A 16,016-nucleotide genomic window follows, 5' to 3' on the forward strand; every position below is an offset into this window, starting at 1 on the left:
CGAATTTAAACGGAAGGACCCCAACACAGGGCCGTTAGCTAAAATTTTCTTTCTTTTCTTTTTTTTTTTTTTTAATGAGCCCCTGCTGTGTTTCAGCATGGGCTCCTTCATAATTTCAATGTTAAACAACGCATTCGTATTGTTAAAAATAGTTTTAAAAATAGATAGACTGATCGTAAGTTTGACTCTGCCGTAACATAGAAAATGTCACAAATTTAGAAACATTTAATTTCTCCAGCTGTTTTTTCTAAATAATTATTTTATTGCAATGTATATGCATATTACTCGCGTATATTATAATTCGTTGCATTGTTTTTTTTTTCAGTTCAATGTATTTTTTTAATCTCCCTCCCCATACGTATGAAATTTGGGGGAGGGGGTTGAGCACCCTCTTTGTGTTGAAATAGGAAGATAAAATTCGTCCAGTATATTACTATCCACAAGTCTAAAAATATGGAGGGGTCTCCTGTTATCTGGGAGAACTTTTTTTTACATGTATTTTTGAACCACCCTAGTGTATTTTGAACTAATGCAATGCAAATTTATTCGCGAAACAACAAAAACCACGCTCACTTATATGTGGAAACATTAGTTTTTCAAAGTCAAGGGGCAATCGATTCTTCCTGATCCCTCTAAATGACGGTCCTGTTTTGAGTATTACTTCCCGAGACATCGAGATGCATTGCTTCAAGATCATGCGTAGGCGATCAAGCCGTTTTATGCTTCCACAAAACCATGCAGTCTGTCATCATGTGAATATATATGTTTGAGTGTGTGTAAATATGTACCCGAATATGTATTAATGCTTGTTGGCGTATTTAACAAGGAAAGTTCTGGGTGTTATGCAACAGAAAGGCTTTTTTTTAAATAAAAGTGTAATGTATATTGCTGTTAAGAAGGAAAACAAAATATGGGTAGACTATTTTAAAATATTTAACACTTCATTAACGTTTTCTAAGAACATATAACTATGCTTTTATTAAAAACTATGTTTTTATCATTAAAAAATCAGTTTTTGAATTTTTTTTGAGGAAGCCCTTATTTCTGGAAAACTAGAAATTGGTTCATTTCCCACTCTCAAAAGTTTCAGAAATTTTACATCTCTAATTGGAACTGCTCAACCAGCCGCTGATTAAGCTATTAAAAGATGCATAAAAACAACTGATTTTGGTTTTTAATTTCGGAATATTTTCAAAAGAGAATACCCCAATTGTACCTTTTTTATCTTGATGTACTGCGTTTCAAAGCTGACGCATTCTGAAAAATCATTATGAGAACCAAAGGATAAAACAACACCGGTTTGATTAAACTTTTCAAAAGCCATGTGAAACAAGCTGAGAAATTTATTCCAAATTTTACAAAACAGAACGCTCGACTGCTCCTTTGCCAGTATTGTCGATCGAGCAGACCACCCACGGAATCCAAATACTAATTTAAGAGAATGGGATTTCTTCATATGTTCGACACAAGAAATAGTCGAAATAGAAGGGTCTCATTGAAAAATTCAGAGAAAATGAGGCCAATTTTGCATAAAGGGCAGTGGCTGAGACGTTTCACACCACATTGCTAAGCATTTTCCTCTCCAGATGAACTGTGGGAAACTTAATAAAAAAAGCTTTCTGCCGTTGAAGAAAGGTAATTTTTTTTTTCAATTTAACAACAGTTGTTTTCTACTCCAGTTTATGAAGTCAAGGCTAGATTGGATCATTTACCGAGTTGCCAAGATTATTGGCTGTATAGATGAGCATGAGCAATTGTATCAGAAAGCGCACACGACCACGGTTCGCTCAAATTTAATGATAGTGGAAGTAAATGAGGAATTGTTTTCAATCTGTGACTGATTTTGTTTTTATGTTCTCAGGTGTTAACCGTTTTTGGACAGTATGGGTGGTCTACAAAAATCTGCGGAACCTATCATTTCCACAAACCAAAATGAAAATTCAAAAGAAGTCTATAAAGCACTCAGACTAGTTGAGTAATGATTACCAACTAAAGGTTTATTTATTTGTGTATTGTTTTTTTTATCTCTTTGATCCTGTAATTTCCTGTCTAGGCAGTTTGAGTTAAGAAGTCGAGAAAGGTGGCCTTTTTTTTTTTTTTTTAAAGGAAAGAAGCTACTAGGATATAGAATGGTAGTATAATGAATTTATCGCTTTTGGGCACTAAGGATTACCTAGTTGGTAACTTTCTGCAAAGTAAGCAAGTTCTGCAATTCTAGTATTTGCCACCACGTTTGGTCCAAAGCACACTATGGATTATTTTGCCATTTTATGTTATTTTAAATAGAATAAGCCATTTAACAATATAAAAAAGCTTCATTTAGATAAAAAATAATCAGCCGAATTATTAAACTAAACCATTTAAAAGTAAAGTAATTCGTTAACGAAATAAAATTAGTCATTAAAAAACACTAAAAAAACTAAATATAAATGCATAATTTTGAAACTGAAGCAAACACGGCGAAAGAACGATCTTTTTCTGGTTCGTCAAATGTTTAATAGACATAACATAAAACTTCACTTTGAAATCAACCTTCCAATATACACACCCTCATTTTTGGTTTTGTTTAAAAAACAAAAATACAAACCGCTCCTTGTAAAAGCAAAGCATGTTCTTTCATTTGTCCAAACCTATCTATTCAAATCCGAATTTTCATCCTTTGTAGTCACTGAAACTAAATGTCAAAGTTGTGTAGAGGCTGAATCTAATACTTGACGCTCTCTACAAAAAATTAAACCCATTAAACTAAAAATTGAGCCAATTATAACAACCTAACTCTTCCCATTAACTCAAAGTTTAATTTTGAAATTTAATTTCTGTGTTATCCATCGATCTGCCTGTTCAACTTAATTTTTGTACTCCAGAACTTGTAAGTAAATTTAAGCAAAGTAAACCTGATTCCGTTTTGAAATAGTGATGTACTTCTCTAATTGGTATTGATTAATGCAATTAAGTTCAATAATTTAGAAAATACAAGTATCTATAAACTCCAGTGATAGGGGTCCGCTTTGAATATTGGTCCATGAAAGCGGCCCGCTGTCTACGAAGTTTGGGAAACGTTGCTTTAGACAAAAACAGCATCCTGCTCACAACAAATACTAACCAGCCCCTGGCACTGAATTGAACTTTTATGTCTTGAATTCAAATTATTCAAGACGTTAATTGAAATTTAAGACGTCAAAATTCAAATTATGTGTGTTCTTATGATTGCATTATGATTGCGATAGGAGTCATTTGTAGAAACAAGTAACCAACGAGTAGGGTCCTATCGCAATTCATGATATCGAGAAATATAATTTAAGTTCAATGTGTCAAAATTAAAATTAATGCCAGGGCTGGATGGCTTTTCTCTTCATTTATTTATTTATTTATTTTTTTGAAGTAATATTTTTTAGGGCGATTGAAAGATAAATTTTAGCGTCTCAAGAAGGTAATGCAACGTAAGTATCGGTTTGATGTAACTGAGGCGCCATAAACTTTTACAATAAAATCGCTCCTTATTAAAAGCCCTCTCCCATGAATTTATCAAATAATGCATCGGACCCTCCACCCCCCCCCCTTTTTTTTTCTTTTTAATAAAAAGAGACTCCACATTGTATTATTTTTTAAAAATCAAATACATCATAAGATAGCTTCATTTCAATGCAAAGACCAAAGTTCAATGAAAGTTTGTCATCTTAAAATTCAAAAATTGGATGCTTTTTCGGGTTTTAATTTTTGGTTTTAAAAAATTCGTGCTAGCTTTAATGCGTGCTGTCAAATTTGATTACTGATATTTACACTGCTTTTTGAAAATTAAAATATTTTGCATTTTCTTTTTATTTTCCTCAAAATATATTTTATGACCTATAATTACAGGTTGACAGCAGGTGTTTTTGTTAATGTTTTGTACTGTGTTTATTATCTGGTTTAAGTTATCTGGTATCTTACAGTAACTAAATGTAACTTTCTAAGCTTTAATATCAGCTGTTATAGCTCTTATAGAATTATAGTTATACAAAATATTAAAAAAATCATTTTCATATGGCATTGAAAAAGAAAATTTAAAACAAAAATCTAAAGGGAAAACAAGGAGAGTTGAAGGGCAAAATCAATTGTTTTGCCCTTCAACTTTTTTTTCTCGATTTATTATTTGTACTATCAGATTGTATTTTTGAAAAGCATAGTGAACATTAAAGAAACACTGATTAGATAGCTTCACACACCAGCATACAACCCTGCCACGTTAAAAAATAAATAAAATAAAACAGAAACATTTCTATTTTTTTAAAAAAGTGGATAGTAATAATCGTATTCCTCCTGAATTCATTACATCTTTATATTTGGATGCAGGAAAAAAAATTGATTTATTAATTTTGAATTAATTTAAAGTTTCCTTTGTCGAGATGTTCTTTTTTCTACTGTATGTTCTTACGTGTTTTTCTTCCTTTTTTGCGTTGCCGGCATTCTTTAAACAAATAATAAGATGACTAATTATTCGTTCCTAATTTATTCAAAATAGTCTGAAGGTCGATTTTACTTTTAAAACATTCAATCACTTACGGACCTAATTAACTTTTATCTATTTTAAGAACTGCAATGGCGTTAAAAATAATTTATTAAAGTTTATAAAATATAGATCATCTCTTAAAGATCAACGCACAAAATTTTCAAAATTCCGAAGATTTAAGAGCTTCTTCCATGCTATGATTTTTAAATTTACTGCATTACATAAAGCACCAAACTAGCCCATTGCAGACCTGGATTTTTTTTTCTGCTTAAAGTGGCCGTTTCTTAATGAAAAAGATCAAAAGTAAAATCCATAAAGAACCAGAGCTGGAACCTAAACTCTATTTTATTTGCAATGTTATTACTACTTCAACGAAATTTTTTATATATTTCAGCGCTTGGTTAATCATTTATTCACGTTGCTATTATCGAACTTCATGATATGCTTTAATGGGCCCTAAATGCAAACTCCATAAAATATTTTATAAATTAGTTTTGCAGGTTTCTACGTATTCAAAATCCAACATTAATTGTGTACGCAAATTTACAATGAAAACTGTGCACGCATGTTAGTTCTATTAGTTGGTATTTGCTATTCAATATTGCGTGAAAAATGGAAAAAATATCTTTCCGAAACATTACATAAAATATCTGTAGAAGTAGATAAAACGTCTGTCAGAATTGATTCGAAAAAAAAACTAGCACATCAAAACTTGCGAAACATACGAAAATTATATACATCATCAGCTTTTTGCTACGCCTATTGTTTTATCTCTTAATTTTGATCGCCAATTAATATAGGCTCTTAGAAAACGGTTTTTCTCGGAAAGCTTCATTATCTTTTATCCCTTGTAATTCGGAAGCCCCTTAAAGCTATTTTCGGAACATATATGCACCAAGTAGTGTTGAGTTTGGTTATGTGTACAGCTGGAGCAACAGCAATTATTTACAACATATTTTATTATTTAACTTTAACGTTCTTAAAAGAGGATGTCAAGGATAACCTATTTGGTTGAGGAGACATGACAAACTTCGTATTCGCACACATTTCTTGACAATTATTACCAACACTGGAGCAGATTCTCAATGCATTCAACAATGCGTGATCTCTTCAAATGCGGGCAATATACGATGATTATTAGCTCCTAAGTGCTTTTTCGTTTGACATTTGCTTCCATTAAGGAACAAAACACGCAACGCGAAGGTAACTGGATAATCGCTGGCATTTTCTCTTCTGCTGTTTTTTACGATATTAATTTCTCTGGGAGTAAGCGTTTTTTATGACAGAAATCGCATCTATTGGTGCTTTTTTACGCTCTTTCATGCACTTTTTATTGTCCCGCTTTTGTTGTTTTCGGGGATTTAATTTAGTGTTGCGTACATGGTTATTAGAGCTCTTTTTTATGTGTTCGCAAAAAAACATATATATTAGACGGTACCGTAAAGAGGAACACGTCTTCTTTTTCCACCAAATACATCTGCTAAACGAGATAATCAATTTACTTTTTTTTTTCGCCTCTCTATTGCTGAAATTTCTTTCATTAAGAAGTTCGTTAGTCGTTTGTAAGTTAGCAATCGTTTTTTCTTAGATCCTTCCTTTTCATCTTCATCTTTCTGCTACTTCAAAATTTCAGTTATTTATTTTTGTAATTGATAATCATAAAACCCCATTTAGAATCTTCACTACTTGAGCTTTGGCATAGGGGTGGGTGTCCCAAAGCGGGTAGGTTTTCGAAGAACGCTCGAAAGTTGTAGTTTTTGAACTTTTATCGCAAAAATTTCGGTTTTATTTCCTAGCAGGGTTTTCTTGAATTTCAAAATAAAAAGTGATTTTTGTATTATTTCAAACCAAATATTTATTTATTATCAAACTTTCCAAGCATTCAAAAAACCCGCTCTGCCCTACCAGGGAGCCAAAAGCGGGTAAGCTTAACTAATTGTGATTTAGTACATTTGCCAATCAAATATAAAGTTATAAATGATTACAATAGTTGACTAGCTACCTACAATTATATATAAAAAAAATAAAATAGTTGTACTTACCCAATTTAAAGTCAGCACATTTGTTTATGAAACATAAAGAACTAACTTGTTTAATTAATAGACTAATTAATCGCCACACTAAAAAATAACTTTTTAAAGTTATATTTATCCTATTGCAATAGAAAATCTAAGTCAGCATACGATTCAAGAGATTATAAATGAATATATGATTAAATCCTGTATCCGCTTTTCCCGACGCGCTTTGCCCAAAGGCGCGTTTTTTATTTCAATAATTATAACCTTAACTTTAAAAAAGAAACAAATGAAATGACTATCGTAGTTTGTAGGTGGATGGTGTCAGAATAACGTAATATTATTGACAATCAAAAAATAAGCTGGTCTTCGACTAATCACAAGTTACAAAACTTCTTTTTTTTAGAAATGTATCATTTTTTTTTTTTTTTACTTTTAAGCCTGGTTGCGCCATGCCGCTTCATTGCTGCTTCGCTGGGACTGATAAAAGCTCGGGAGTGTTCATGTAAACACGACATACGTATGCATCGCCACTTACACACCATGGGCGGAAGGGGGGGGGGGGCTTACGAAGGCCTTCCCGCTTTGGGCGACCTACCCACTTTGGATCACCATCCCCTATATTTTTCTAGTGTTATGATTTTTGATTAATTTCAAAACATCATTAAATAAGTGTCTAGGACGTCAAGTTAATTCTAAGCGTACGATTTGTTCGATTCTGTTTGATTTTAGTTGATAGCACGTGAGATTGTATTGCAAATAAAGTTATATTTTTTTGTAAATAATTGTTTATAACTCTTAAGCATTAATTTCTAAGCGAATGCCTAACCAGAACAGAAATTTTATCAAAATTGTTTGTAAGTCATTTTAAATCTTCATGAAAAAAGTTTGCCTATTTAAAATTTTCAAACGTAGGATAAATGGCTTGCTATACGCAGGTTTGTCTTGTATTGTCATTGTGAAGTTCGTAATCGGGTTTCCAGGAACACTATCAGTGAACTCTAAAAACAGCATCTTTCAAGAACACCCTGGCCGCATTTTTTCCAAACATATTATTTTCATCTACAGTTTGATTTAAGTTAATGCTTCTCATTCATCAACAGAGAATTTTCATTTGTTTTTGACTGGTTTCTTTCCTAAGGACTTAAGATTGCTGTTTTTGATCATGTCACAGCTTAATTGCTACGTACTCGTTTTTTAGGTTATTTTCTATCATATATGTAAGTTTTTGCCATGGATAAGATATTTAAGATTCTTTCAAGCTAATGTGCCCATGACCGATCAATTAAAAGTAACTATTTTAGTTATAGGCACATATGAACCATTATTATTATTATTATTTTTTTTTTTTTTTGGCCATTCTTACTGAAAAATATTGTTTAGAATTGGTGATAAAAAACAAGCTGAACTTGGCAAACGATAAATAAAAACGTAACTGTTGGAACAGTTCAATTTATTTATTTTTGTTGTTGTTGTTGCCTTTCAAAAGCGATTTGTCAGTTATCCATTTTTCAATTTTACTGATTTTCATATTGGTTAGTCAAGATACTTAAAATAAGATTATATTGAGAGAGCAATTTTTGTGAATGCTCTAAGTCTAACATTAAGTCAACTTTATAAGTCAAATTGCCTCTCGTGACTAGTTCAGTTTCAGACAGAAGTGATCATTTCAAATATAAGGTTTTGTAGCAGTAAGATTTAGAATTGCATCAAATGTCCAAAAGTAATATTAATAAAAAGAATAGTAATCAAAATTTCAATAGTAAGGGGTGAAGTGAAGGTGCTTGGCAGTTGACCTTTCTTATCCATGCTATAAAGAAACCATGTTAAGAAATCGAATCGTTATAAACGTTCAAGAGTATTTTTTGTCTTCAAATCTTTAACTCAATCCTCAACATAGATTCTGAAACTATGACGCGTTTTTTTAATAATTGGTGTCATTACAAACTTTGTAATTGATGTTGTATGGTCAGATCTTATCGCCGTTGTGCAGTGTAAGCGGAAGTAGTCATAAACCTAGTTTTTTATTTATTTACTTTTTTTTGGCTTCTATTAAATTTTTATGTGTGATTGGATCAACTGTAAATGGTGTAAACATATATAATCATTACGTCATTCAACATAGAGAGTTGTAAACCATTATTTTGCTCAAATATTTAATTATCCTTTCCTTTTAAGGAAACGTGTTATCGATGACAGCATATACATAATCTGTTTTTCAGTTTTGTAAAACAACGTCAACTCGAAATCAGTTTTAATTATCTATTTTTAAAAATGATGTGTTTTTAATATAAATTGAAATGTAATACTTTCGTTTCCGGAACTTGCTTCAGCACAAGTTCTGAAAAAGTTCAAAATTTTTAAATATGGGCGAAAACATCATTCTCATTGTTTTAAACCATTGTAGCAATCTTCCGTAAGCATGTGGTGGAATTTAGATAATGGTTACAACCTATTTTCAAAGTTTAATGATTAGTTGAGGAGGTTTCTTTTCTCTACGAGATAGAAAACTATTATTTTAGGTTTAGTGATAGAAAAACTGTTATTTTAGGTTTATTGGCAGACCTCGGTCACAGGTAGAATTAGACCTGAAAATTAATCACTCGTCACTCGTCTTCTGGCAATTAAATTCATTGATTGTTTAATCTTTTAGAAAACAAATTTCTATCTTGTCGCTTTTAGTTTGTGATGTAAAAACGATTTCAAGCTCTCATATGATATTCCATGTTGCTAACAGACATTGAGCCCCTTTGTCGAACTCAGAACTGAACATCATATGAAGCAGTGAGAAGCAAATGGATGTAAGTGGAGATTTTCAAGTTTTGAGTAAAACGCTTTTAAAGATAACATCCCAGGTTTTCTTTCATTCAATTTTTTTTCTAAATCTTGCTGTATAGCAGCAACTACCAGGGCTAGAGATGGCATTAGTGCCATCTATTTCTCCAAGACAGAGAAGATGTTCACCTACCATGCCTACTGGTTATCTCGAAATTTTTAATTTTGCCATTTATATCCCTTTGCTTCTCCCTGCCTCATATGTACAGGGTTCGACAAAGCCTGGGCGCCAGGTAGCCCGGGTGACTAAAAAATTCCTTGCAGACTGGTTATTAAACTATATCATGTAGGAAAACAATTGATTGGCACATTAAAATCTCTTCTGGCTTCAAAGATTTTTTCTATTTTTTTGGGGGGCTTAGCACATATGTGCACTTATAATTATTTTACGAAAATTGGTGGTTGAAGTGCATTTTTTCTATTTTTTATAATTATTTATCTGTTTAACGTTGCAGTTCATATGCCAGTCTTTTCATTTTGAAAAGTTTTGAATAAAGTTGCTTCTAAGCGAAAAGTGTCTACCTACCACTGTTGACTTATTAAAAATTTGAATTTTCATGTCTAGGGTTGAACCTAACACTTCTTCCGCGTTGTAAATTATACAAAGTATCACGCTAAAGTATATAATAAGAATATTTTGTTGAATTTTGCAGTCGCTATTAGCGTTGTTGTTAATATCACTAAAGGTTGATCAAAGCCCTATTGGAAAAGAAAGTACGGATTAACATGGAAGGAAGCGGCTGCGAAGAAAGCGAGGCTCTTTTAAGACAGCAGTCCAATATTAACCTCGATCATTGAATGGCAGCACCATCAATCGTCACTTTTCCAATTTAAGGAAGAGAAATTCTTTGAAATTAGAACCTTGGTAACTGCTAGCTTCCGACTACAAGACTTTCGTACCTACGGGATTAACGATCATGTACTTCACATCCACTTGGTGGACATTACCCGGGAGCTTCGGATTCCGAACCCGATGCCCAATTCACTTGGTTATCCTATTGTAAATGCAGCCGTGACTTTCTGTTGTTTTGTTTCTGAAACTATTAAATTCACTTCTTAACCCTTTCCTTTTGAGGCTTAACAATTGCTAGTGGTACATTTATAATCTGTCTATATGTTGACATGTTTGTTTCTCCCTGTTATTTTGTCACAAAAAAAAAAGCGATAGCGTAGTCGTAGTATGTGCTTTAGTCGAATTTTAGCGTATTATTGAGGTTTAATGATTGAGGAAGCTTGTTATGACCACTTTCGTTTGGGCCAAACTATAGGTAGCGACGAAATAATAATAATACTAATATGGGTCACTCTTAAAGTGGTCGCTAGTTCTGAGATATTTTCACCAACTTCGGTTTGAGGCAGATATTTTCGATACAGTACTAGCCAGCTAACGATAAGTCCCGAAACCCATGTGGTCTAAGCTGCTAAAACATATACGCTGGCGATTAGTTCTTACAGAACAAGAATGTTTCGGAAGACATGTTCCACTGAATTTTCTTATAAACTCTGAAAAATTATTTGTCTGGCGCCTAAAATCTTTTCTAGGCTTTTACAATCTTTTCTGGTCTTTGGTTATGACACACATCTAAGATTTCTGAAAGCGTCCGGAAACACTACACATTTGTGCAGTTTACGATTGTGCAGGATGTCTTGTACTTCCTCTTCGATTGCGACCTTGAATTCTGTTGCACAAAATATGCGAAGATTTAGATTCTTTCCGCGATTGAAGGAAACAATCCTGCTTCCTTCCATGCTTCCTCTCCCTTATGCTAGTTGCAGATGGAAAGCGACCGCGGACCAGGCTTTTTCGGGCATATATTGTTGCGTGGGTCAGGATGCTTCCGTTTCCTGTTTGTTATGTACCGAACTCGGGGAGGACTTCTTCAAGGTCACGGCATCTCCGGGCCCTTCCCTTCTCTGGATGCTGCTTCCCTTTCTTTGGCGAAGTTTTCGTTTGTGCGTCCAGGTGCGTCGATGCAAATAAAGGAAGAAAATAACCGCGAAGTAAACAACATCTCACTTTCGGCGGTTTTCTAGAATTGCTTGTTTAGTTTTCGAGGGTTCATTTCCCCGGCTCTCATGCAAATGCACGATTGGTGGGGGGAAGTGGATTAAACTTTGCAGATGTTGTGGTGGGAAATGTTCTCTGATAATTCCGTCGAAAAATTGGCGGCGTTAATACTGAATATTTCTTTCAGCTTTGTTTTCTCTACTTTTCCTTTCCTCAGTGGGTTGTTCGCTTAGAAATGGAAACATCTGTGTAGATATTTGTGTTTCTGAATTTTATTTAATGCTATTGTCCTCATGTGTTGGGGGGAGTGAGGCAAGTTGGAACAGCATTTACTTTTTGGTATAGTTAATTACAATTTTCGTTCACTCAATTAGGCTTATATTGTAGCTACAAATGTTCGATAAATTGTGAAATGAAATATTGTTTCAAAAGCTCACATGCTAGAAAATAATAAACGTTAATGTTACAGTTGACATCTGTTCCAACATGCACAATGTTGAGGCATGTTGGAACATTGTGTGGGACAAGTTGGAACAAAATGGAGCAAGCAGTCTTTCTCAATAATAATATGCTTCCTGAGTGATGTGTCTTTTACATATATATTTACAAAAAATGTACATCCAACATTAATTTCAAAAAAAAAAAAAAAAAACAGGGTGTTCCGTTTTAACATGCAAGACCTTTATCTTCGCAATAGTTAGTCCTAGATGAAACCTTTCAGATGCAAAAATGTTCAAAATCTGATAGAATCAGAGTTAAGATATTGAAAGTTTGAAGCAAAAATAAAAATGACTCAAAAAGTACAAAATTTAACTTTTTATACGGGCCCTAGGTCCCCAAACTAATATTTAAAGAAACTAGGGGGTTCTGCCTCCTGCTAGCTAACGCTCACCAACCCCCGAAGATTGCTTCGCAATCTTATTTGATTCGCAAAGATTTAAATCGTCAATTAGAAAGAAACAGATTAAAAACGCATTATGAGTTCTTTTTGGATCAAAAAGCACCCCTTCCCCGGGTTTCAAAATAACTTGTACCAACTTGCAAAGCCGTAAGGGCTAAGGGGTGCCTGAGCATTACAAAACTGCAGTACGTTTGAAAAGTCTTGAAAAGTCGCTTTTAAATTCGTGGTCTCTAGTATTGTATTTTGCTCTTTAGCTCAGGGCTTGAGCCTAAGATTTTCCGTTAAAATCGAAACCCTTAAAATTTGTGAATTCGCAACTCCAACAAACTATAGGGGGCACTGCAGCTACTGTCTAATGGCGGATGAAAAAGGTAAAACAAACGCATGTCGTGGCATAGAAAATGCTCATAAGCCTAGTGAATTTTGTTCGTATGCATGGTTTTTTCGCTTTATTCTTTTTAAATTAATTTTTAAAGTCTTGTGGATATTCTGGCTCACGTAGAAAGAAATGAGAATTCAAGAATCATTACTAAACGTCAGAAATTAATGCAAATTACAAAGTTCGTAGCTCTAAGCAGCATTTTCCACAATGTTGAATTCGATGTTTATCAATTCTTGATAAAACTAAATAATAATTGTTGCCTGACAAGAATAACAATTAATGCTACATAATTTAATTATATGACATTACGAATTATTATCAAAAGAATTATTATCATAAATTCAAAAACAGAATAGAAGGATCAACAGTCGGGGCTCATTCAAATTTTACGGGGTTCCTTGAATCAGAAAGGAATGGGCCCCGACTGTTGATCCTTCTACTCTGCTTTTGAATTTATGATTTGTCTTATCTGTGTACGGTTATAAAACTATTTCAACTGTGTACTTAAATCAGTGTACTTAATTCAGTAGTACTTAATAACAATCTAAACTACTGAGCTTATACATTTTTCTTTTTAGTTTTTTTGGTTTTTACGCTGTCGGGTTTTTTGTTTTTAGTTAATTTTTTTTTCTTAAAAGGTGGCAGCGTGAAAATGCAATCTTTTTTCGTTTGTTTGTTTGTTTGCTCAGGCAGGAATTGCTAAGCGTTGAATATTGGGCTTTTTCACAAAACTGCAGATTTGAAAGATTCATCCACTTTTAACTTACCCTAATATGCATTCATTGTAATGTTAATTTGATATATCTTATTTATCTACAGTTTGTCTACTCCGCTTAATGTTATTATTTTTTTTCTTTTTTTACAGGTAAGTCATTAGTTAATGATTTTTTAAATCATCAGTTTGTTTCACTAAAATTTTCATCTTTGTAATATCCTGTCCCTCTATATCTCACCTTCCGATTCTAATCAATAGAAATATGCAACTGACTTTCATAAGTTACTGCTTCATTCATTAAAATCACATTTATGCCATTTTTGACTTTTACACGTTGTGCATTATGAACCTTTTATTTAGCATTAAAAAAAAATCTATTCATCTCGCCGCTTACCGTTTAACTTTTGCGTCCTGCAAATTTAGAACCGGAATTCTCCACGTACTTTCTTCCAATTATTAAATAAAGTGTATAGAATGGAACCTCCTAGTCTACAGCAGTAAGTTACTGCCCTTAAGTCAGGACAAAGGTAGAACTACATGCAAGATACCGACAACATGATTGCGACGTGCAGAGATTGCAGTTTCGTCCTTCGCTGGTGTGCTAAATGTATTTTAGATACTAGTTGACTCTCTCAGCTTTAATGAGAGACAATGTCGAGCTCGGTTATTGACTATTCCAGACTAATGAGTCCATTACAGGGACGAAACTGCAGTCTCTCGATGTCATTATCAAGTTGTCGGAACATTGCATGTAGTTCCTAGTTTGACTTGAAAAGTGCATAAAAATGATAAAACTGAGGAAGCTCTTTATTGTTTATTTAAGGGAAACTTTAACCCTTACTTGGAAACACCGCTTGTAAATAAAGGATCAAGATGATTTATAAACTTTGAAAAAATGTAACAATAATCACAGTGTGTGTCAGTAGCCTAAACTGTAAGAAGTAAATTTTTCAAAAACTGGTGGTTGGGGGGGGGGGGGGGAGAACGTTGTGTACAACGCCAAATCCAAAAATTTATGATGATAAAACGTTGTCTCTATAGCCCCATATGTACCACAAAAACATTTATGCAAATTAAAAAATATTTATGTGTCCTACAGAAGGCCTAAAATTTTAAATTTTCTTACAAAAATTGATTTTATTTTATTTATTTTTTAAAAGCTACATAAATATTAAAATAAATTACTAACTTTAAAAATTGTTTGCGAACATATTTTCAAATCAACATTTGCAAATGAATTATTTAAAAATTTATGCAACGAAAATTACAAATTTAACTAAAACTTGATGAAATCCATGTTTTTGAGTACTACGTAGAAGACTTGCTTTGCAGAAGAGTTAAAATTTCTATTTAACGCTAATTACCTACTTTACTGTTTATATTTTTCAACCCGACAATTTCTTAAAACTTACCTTACATTGAAAAAAAAAAAAATTATAATCTAATTTTTGAAGAAAATTATAAATTTCAGACCTAGTGTGGGATACCTAATTGTTTTTTAATTTGAATAATTATTTTTGTGGTGCTTGTGGAGTATTGGAGCAATATTTTTTGTGCATGGTACAAATAAGAATTTTTAGTTATATATATATATATATATATATATATATATATATATATATATATATATATATATATATATAATAACCACTTCTTTGAATACATTTTTATTACAAAATATTTGTTAACTTAAGTGTTGCTTGAGCTCCTGGTGTACATAAATATTATTATTCAATGAATAGGGTACAAACAAATGAAGAAGGAATTTTCTCGGGGATCTCGCTTTTAGGTGCTTTTTCTAACGACCATTAAGTGGCTATTAAGTTGACTATTAATCCCTAATCTTTTCCTAAAATTTATTTAATCATTGTTGAATGCTCTAAGCACTGCGTACATCCTTCATTTTTAAAATTATTGAAAAAAAATTTGTGCGTATGCTGCTCATATGTAAGCTTGATACGATTGGTGCAATTAAAATAAAAAAGTACTTTGCTAAACAATATTTTTATTTTACAGTCTTTTTTTTTTTTTTTGTTTTCTTTCTTTCTTTTATATCTGCATCTGCAAATTCTCTTTTGTTATTTTGGTGCAGGATGACATTAATAACGAGTCAAAAAAAAAAAAAAAGATTAAGATTTACTGAGTTATTATTTTAAGAGGGCAGATATAAAAGTAAGGGTCCCATCAATTTTATAAATATATAGCACTGTCTGTTCTCATTGAAGTTTACATCGGTGGAAAGAAAAAATGTTTCTCTTTTTTTATACATAATCGCCATATTTATCTGTGTATTATTGTCGACGGTGCCACCGCCAGAGTGGGACATGACAGTCAACAAGCCACTCCGTTCTCGATTGCAGTTCGGAGCTTGAGTTTAGTGATTGCCACTTGTTTCCTAACTTTAAGGAACTCTTTGATGGCCAACGTTTCTGGAGCGACGATGAAGTCAAAAAAAGGGAGTGAAACACTTGCTCAACGGGTTGGCGGTGCAATTCTGTGACACTCGATACAGAAGTTAGGGCACCTTCGACAATAATGCACAGAAAAAGAAGGCGGTTATCTATAAAAATAGAGGAATGTTTTTCTTTGCATTGATGTAAATTTCAATGAGAATAGACAGTGCTGCATATTTGTAAAATTGATGAGAACCGTACTGTTGGGTTAACCCTCG

General features: G+C 32.8%; 1 protein-coding gene across 1 annotated transcript in view; it reads left to right on the forward strand.

Moving 5' to 3' along the window:
• The window catches only part of LOC129229818 (POU domain protein 2-like), a 673,124-nt gene that overhangs the window by 172,928 nt on the left and 484,180 nt on the right, over positions 1-16,016 (forward strand). The window lies entirely within an intron of this gene.

Source organism: Uloborus diversus, chromosome 1 (genome assembly GCF_026930045.1).
Source record: "Uloborus diversus isolate 005 chromosome 1, Udiv.v.3.1, whole genome shotgun sequence".
Taxonomy (NCBI): Eukaryota; Metazoa; Arthropoda; class Arachnida; order Araneae; family Uloboridae; genus Uloborus; species Uloborus diversus.